Genomic DNA, 6,506 nt, shown 5'->3' on the forward strand with positions numbered 1-6,506 from the left:
ATAGATCCTGGGAGTAGATGTGGGCTGTGGGAAAGATCCAAGACAGGAAGCTTGGAAAGCCTTAGGGCCTGAAAAGCAGTTCAGACCTTCCGCATCTGCACCTCCCATCCCTGATGCCACCCCTTCACCCCCACCTCCACCAGCGGCCTCAGGGGTACAGTGCTCTTCAACAGGGGTGCCTCCATGTCCCAGATAGAGGATGTAGGCCAAGACTGCTTCCAAGTGACGATGGTTAAAAGCACTCAGAACTGGGGTTGAGTTCCATATTCACCAGTCCTCCAGAAATAAACAAAATGCCCTTGTGGGTATTAGAGCTGAATCTCATACATGGCTACCCTCACTTTTTGCTGGCCCCTCATTGCCATAGAGGGTCATGGAGTAAAGTTATGGCCAGGGAGGTACTTTTGACACCGTAAAGTGGGTGTTCTCCCCCTGATCCCAACCCTCGCCACTGAGAATATGAGGATTCTCTCTCTCCAACTGCAGAGAACCTAAGGGCACTGATAGCCCCCTGGTCTAACTCCTCTGCACACCTGTGTCCATGCAGTCTGCCTCTGGGGTAGAGAAATCAAACCAGGTGAAGGGGAAGTGCCAGCTGGGAACTTGTAAATCTGCTGCCGCCAAGAAGAGTGGTAACCATCAAACAATGTAAGTCACCTGGGGGACCTAAGTAAACTATCCAAGGACTGAGCAAAGGTATTGTACTCCCTGCCCACAGTGCTTTCAACAGCCTGGTATGGCCAGTAAAAACGCCAGATGCTCACGGAAGACTACAGAGGGCTCCACAAAATGGAACAGGTAGGGGCCCCCATTCATGCAGCTGTGCCTGATGCTGCCACCATCTGAGACACCTTGGGCCACTGTCCTAGGAGTGTACCCGGCTATTCTGGAAGTAGCTGATGTCTTTTCCATTATACCCCTAGCCACTGAGTCAGGAGTCAGCATGCCTTCACGGTGGGGTGGGGGGATGACAACGGACTGTCCAGGTGCTCCCCCCAAGCTCACATGTGTACTCCATGATATGTCATGGGTTGGCAGATGGGGACCCACTACTCTTCTCCTTCTCCACATCAGTGAAACGGGCCCATTGCATTAATGATATAACGTGAACGTGACGATCTGCTCCTGCAGTGGGACACCCTGCCGTCTTTGCTGGAACACCTTTCAGGGAGAAGATGTGCAGGGAACCCACAGGAAATTCAAGGCCCAGGCAGGGCCATAGGGTTTTGGGGAGTCACATGGGCAGTCACTCGGAAGCAGTCTTGGCCTGCATCCTCTAACTGGGGCATGGAGGCACCCCTGCTGACGATGCGGGCTTTTCCAATCCCTAGGAATATGAAAGAGGTGCAGCCACTGTAGGGATTTGGGGGGTTGGAGGATTTTTATTCCCCAGCTGGCACAGTGCCTCTGGCCCTTCTAGCAACTGGTAAAGAAAGGGCATGTGTGGGAGTGGGGATCAGGGCAGCAAGCTGCCTTTGAGGAGGCAGGAGTACTGGCGACTTAGATTACAGCTCTGCGCACCCCCAAGCAGGGATACCATTTGAATTAGGTGTGCCCGGGACCTCAGAAGGTATGGGGTGGGCACTGTGGCAGACAACAGAAGGGGAGACTAGCCCTCGGATTTTGGTCCCACCTCTGGAAGGGGCAGAAACCTGATATACCCCCAAGAGCTCCTAGCAGTGTGCATAGCTCTCCTCCTCTCCTCCAGGTATAGATGCTCAGCAGTCATGACAGCAGCTAGTGGACTGAACTCAAGAGTGGTTTGGGTGGTGACCACTCATGAGTCCCAGCTGTTGACCCTTTGCACTGACAGTTGAACTGTTCAAAAGGGGTTATGAGTCCTAGCAACTGGCTCTTCAAGGGATAAAGCTGATTGGATGCACAGGGAGAGCACCACCATTGCACCCAGGCGGATGGTATATTGTCAAAGATGCCAGATTGACCTTGAAATACAGTCACCTGGTTAAGAAAGTTAACAGCAGGTTCTATGTGTTCTAAACACCCAAGGTGATGGCCAAAGTTATCTGGGACCATCCATTACAGATCTCAACTGGCAAGGGATTGGCTGATTGATTATATTGGCCTCCTCCCTCTAAATGAGTATTCTAAATGTGGGTTGGTTTGTGTGAACACTGCACCTGGCCTAACCCAAGCCTTCCCCTGTCACCCTGAAAACCATGCAGCACCATTAGGGGATCAGAAAAACTGAGTGTCATGTACAGATACCCTTGTAGACTAGACGGTGATTTGGGGTCACATTCCAAAGTCACAAGGTACAAGACTGGACCAAAACAATTGTCATTGAATGGAAGCTCCATTTTCCTATAACCCAAAAGCAGCAGGCTTGGTAGAAAAAAAATATTAGAACATTGGATTAAATTATTAATGGGTAAAACCAAGTGGCCCGGTACTGTCCCATGCTTTCATCTATTTAAATGATCAACCAGTGGAGGAGTCCTTTGGCTTATGCTCCAGACCAGTGACCCCTGCTGAGACACCCAATACCTTAAAATTATGAAAGTCATGGGAAACAGCCACTGCCCCAACTCCCACTGTGGAGCAGTGTGCTGTGCTGCAGAGAACACCAAGCCCCATGATGTCGGGGAAAGGAATTACCTATGGGAATTTCCCCATGGGATGTCCCAGTGGGATGGGTAAATGACTCCACACCCTTGGGTGAGGAGAGAGCTACTCCATCTCCACTGAGCTCTGTTCTTCCTGCTGCAAGCTGGGCCTGTTGAGATGCCCTGTACCTGGAAAGGAACACACCATTGAAAGAGGGGAGACAGTGGGCGTCCTGGGCTAGCATATCCCACCCCAGCCCATTTCACACTTGACAGAGCTGCCTCCCGTGGCCAACACATGTAGTATGCACAACCAGGTCAAGTCCCTACAACTGCCAACCTCCCTCCCCTAAAGGCCAGCTGGGCATGTTGTTTTCCACTGGTTCGATCACTTGGCCACCATCTTGCTTCCCTCCATTGGTCTGGAGGACATCAGAGTGTGCATAGAAGCCTTTGCTAAATTCACCCAGCAAGCCCTGAACAATAGCAGTAAAGCTTGTCCTTACTAAATGTTGCTGAAATGTCTCTAATGAGAAGAGCTGTCCCCCAAAATAGGCTGGCTTTGGACATGATAACTGCCGTGCAAGGAGGCACCTGTGCCACTATCTCAACAGAATGTTGTGTGTCATGCCTGATGGGTCTGCTAATGTATCATTTCTATTAAATCATGAGGACACAGTGAGTGCCCTGAATGAACAGACCCCTAGTTTAGGGGCTTAAAAAATCTTTGTTTTGAATCATGGGACGCTTGGGAGAAAAAGTTGTCACTGAATACAGGAGTCATTGTCTTAATCTATGTTTTCTCTTGCGCTTGCCTCTATTGTTGCTGTGGCGTGTGCCCAGTGCAGCTAGATAGCTGCCAAGTGAACCACATCCATGTAGTGAGACCTCTTGCTGACAGCCAGGGCCACTGCAGAAGACGGGCTGTGTGATATTGTAAGAGCCGGTCAGGAGGGTGGGGTACTGGAGCGAGAGAACGTGACCGCTGGTTGGCCCATGAGCTGTACCTGGGAAACTGGAGGCTTCTCACCTCCTTCCCTGTCCTTGAAATGTGGGTTCAGCTTACCTGCCTTACTCTGAGAAGCTGCCCCGAGCCTGGAGACAGTGATGTGGCACTGAGACCATCGGGACGCTGTGCGTGACCGCATCCAGTTAAGGCTGCTGTAAGAAACTGAAGGTGCGGCGGGCTGCTGCGGAGGTCTGCTCATTTTGCAGCTGCCCAAGACAAGCTTCGTATATAAGTTCCCCTTGCTTATTAAACCTGCCCTCTACCAATCTGGAGTGACCTGCCTCTTTCTTTGTCCCCTCCCTGCCCTCCGAGTATGGGAGCCAGTTTCATATTTCACCTGGGAAGCCCCTAAGGAACTCGTGAGCCCACAAGGCTGGTCTGGGAATAATGACCAAAGGCTCCTTTTGGCCAGTGAGCTGCATGCTACCTAGTGAGCAGGAGGTGTTTGCGGAAGCATGTGCTGGTCTAATGGGGTCAATTCCAGGACCTTGGGCTCACAGCTGTCTCATATCTATAGATACATTTCCAACTGTTTAATCTCATTTCATTTCTCAAGCTCAGCAGCCGTATTCTCGTGTAGTGCCCTAGTCATATTGATTGCTTTCAAATATTCTCACCTGTAATTCCATCTCTTGCAGTGGGTATGTGTATTTTTGCATAATAGGATGTAGACAGTAGTATTTTACACATTTTATTACAGACTGGTAGATATCAGAGCCTTTATTTTTTTAAAATTTATAGCTCAAAATTGTAGTTTACCTATGTGAATCTATAATTATTGTGATGTAAATTGTGATGTTTCTATAAGACTGAATAATAATGCAACTCATTTAGATATATTATTCTCAGAAGGAAAGAAGCTGTTAGACAATAATAGGTAGGAGAAACTTTTTGGAGACTAATAGCAGGAGAATACAGGGGAAAGAGGGTATTTGGAGCAGTCTTTTGGAAACCAAAGATGAGGGAGGGGATGGAAGCATCCTTTTCCCTAAAGCGGGATGTACAGAAGGGGATGAGAAGATGAAACTCACCTCCTCACAGGTGTGCCAATGCAGCTGGCAAGAGGAAAGGAGTTTGTGGACTGGAATGAGGCTTAAGGAACACTTCTTGGTCCTTACACTCTCTGTGGAGAATTTCTCTGGAATCTATCTTGAAATTTGGAACATTTTATGAGGAAAACAAGGAAAAAATGTCAAGATCTTCAACACCATGGCTTTGGAAATACTGGTTTATAAGTACTATTTCAGGTGGCATATTTGTGAGGTTGAAAACAGATTATTATTAAGTTATCTTACTGGGTAATGGGAAAAACTGAAACCACTATAAAGCAATGTTTAAAGAAGTTTCAGCTCTTTTAGCTGGCTTTAGCAAGGCAATCGCGAGAGCGGTTTCAGAGACACCATGCCTCCTTCTTTGTAACTTAGGGAGTGGGGTGAGTTATGAGGAGGATTCATCTTTGGCTGGAAAGGGATTCACTCTTGGCAATAAACCAGCATTTAGATCAAAGAAAACTAGATCACGCCAAGGAAAAAGAATTGTGTCCCCTAAATGGTGTTGCAGCTTTTTCCTCATTATTTTATTTATTTTACCAAGAAAGAAAGGTAAAGAAACCATGTTAACAATAGTCACTATGGGGTGATGGAAACATGGATGCTTATTATTTCATTTTCTATATTTATATTTTGTATATCTATATTTATCATATAGAAATATGCTTATATTTCTATGTTTTCAAGTTTTTAAAAATAATAAACATGGTTGATGTTGTGATATAAGAATCTCTCACATGTTACATCCATACTCCAGAGGTGCATATGTGCGTGTAAAAAATGGTGGTGAGCAAGTAACCAGAGAAAGCCATAGATTAGGACTTAATATGACATTTTTATCATGTTTCCTGCCACTTGAAATGGTAGCTAATCATTTGGTTTCCATTTTTCCTATCTGACCCTTTATACTTATCTTAGCGCTTCATAATGAAGTTGAAATGTGGTCAGGTAGTGCGCATGGGCCATGTCCTGTGTTCTGGGGCTTGTGTGCATCCCTGGGGGCCGGGGAAGCTGGGAGGCAGATGGCCTGGGGGTCCAGGCAAGGGGCTGGAGTTTCTGAAGCCTGGCTCAGCTCCCACTGGCTGCAGTGTGTTGGGAAAGTCACTTCATGTTTTGCACTTCAATTTCTCACCTGTACAACATGGAGGGAAAAATAATAGCTCCCTCTTAAAATGTGGAGCTTAAATCATTGTGAAGAGTTAATTATTGCAAGTTAATTTAATTGTTGTAAATGTGTTAACCTACATCTGCCTCTAAGGAAGATGCCTGGTTCATAAGATACATTCAATAAATGCTAATGTTGTCATCAATATGGAATAGAGATTCCTGCTCTCAAGGGGATGAAGCTAACACCTCTTATGTTTCATAATCTTTTTAAAATGGAAATTCTTTTAAGTAGAAAACAGGTCTACTTTCTGTATATAAACTATAAAATTTCAGGGGAATCTCTCCTAGATGAGCTCCTTTGAGAGACTCAGAGAACACAGTGGTTAGAAATGTAAATGCAAAAAAAAGAGCTCAAGACCATAAAGAAAAGACATTAAAGAACATTAAGACACATCCTAATCTGATACATGTCAGAGAGGATTAGCTTCGTGGACTAAGGAAAGGACTACGCTAAGGTAATGAATACTAAAACATTTAAAATAGTTTTATACTCTTCAGAATAGGCATCCTCAAGGTGAAACAGGCCATGCTTCTTTTCAGTTTTGTGTGGGAGAAGGAAAGGAAAAAAAATTTGAATGGAGAAAAGGATAGAGAAATAAAACATTTGAGCTTGACTTAAGGGAGCAAACTGGAACAAAATCGGTTAAACAGAATCAGCAACCATGCCCTCCTTCCAGGTCACAAAACATGTATACAATCATGAAGACGGGCTATTCT

Source organism: Manis javanica, chromosome 14 (genome assembly GCF_040802235.1).
Source record: "Manis javanica isolate MJ-LG chromosome 14, MJ_LKY, whole genome shotgun sequence".
Lineage (NCBI taxonomy): Eukaryota > Metazoa > Chordata > Mammalia > Pholidota > Manidae > Manis > Manis javanica.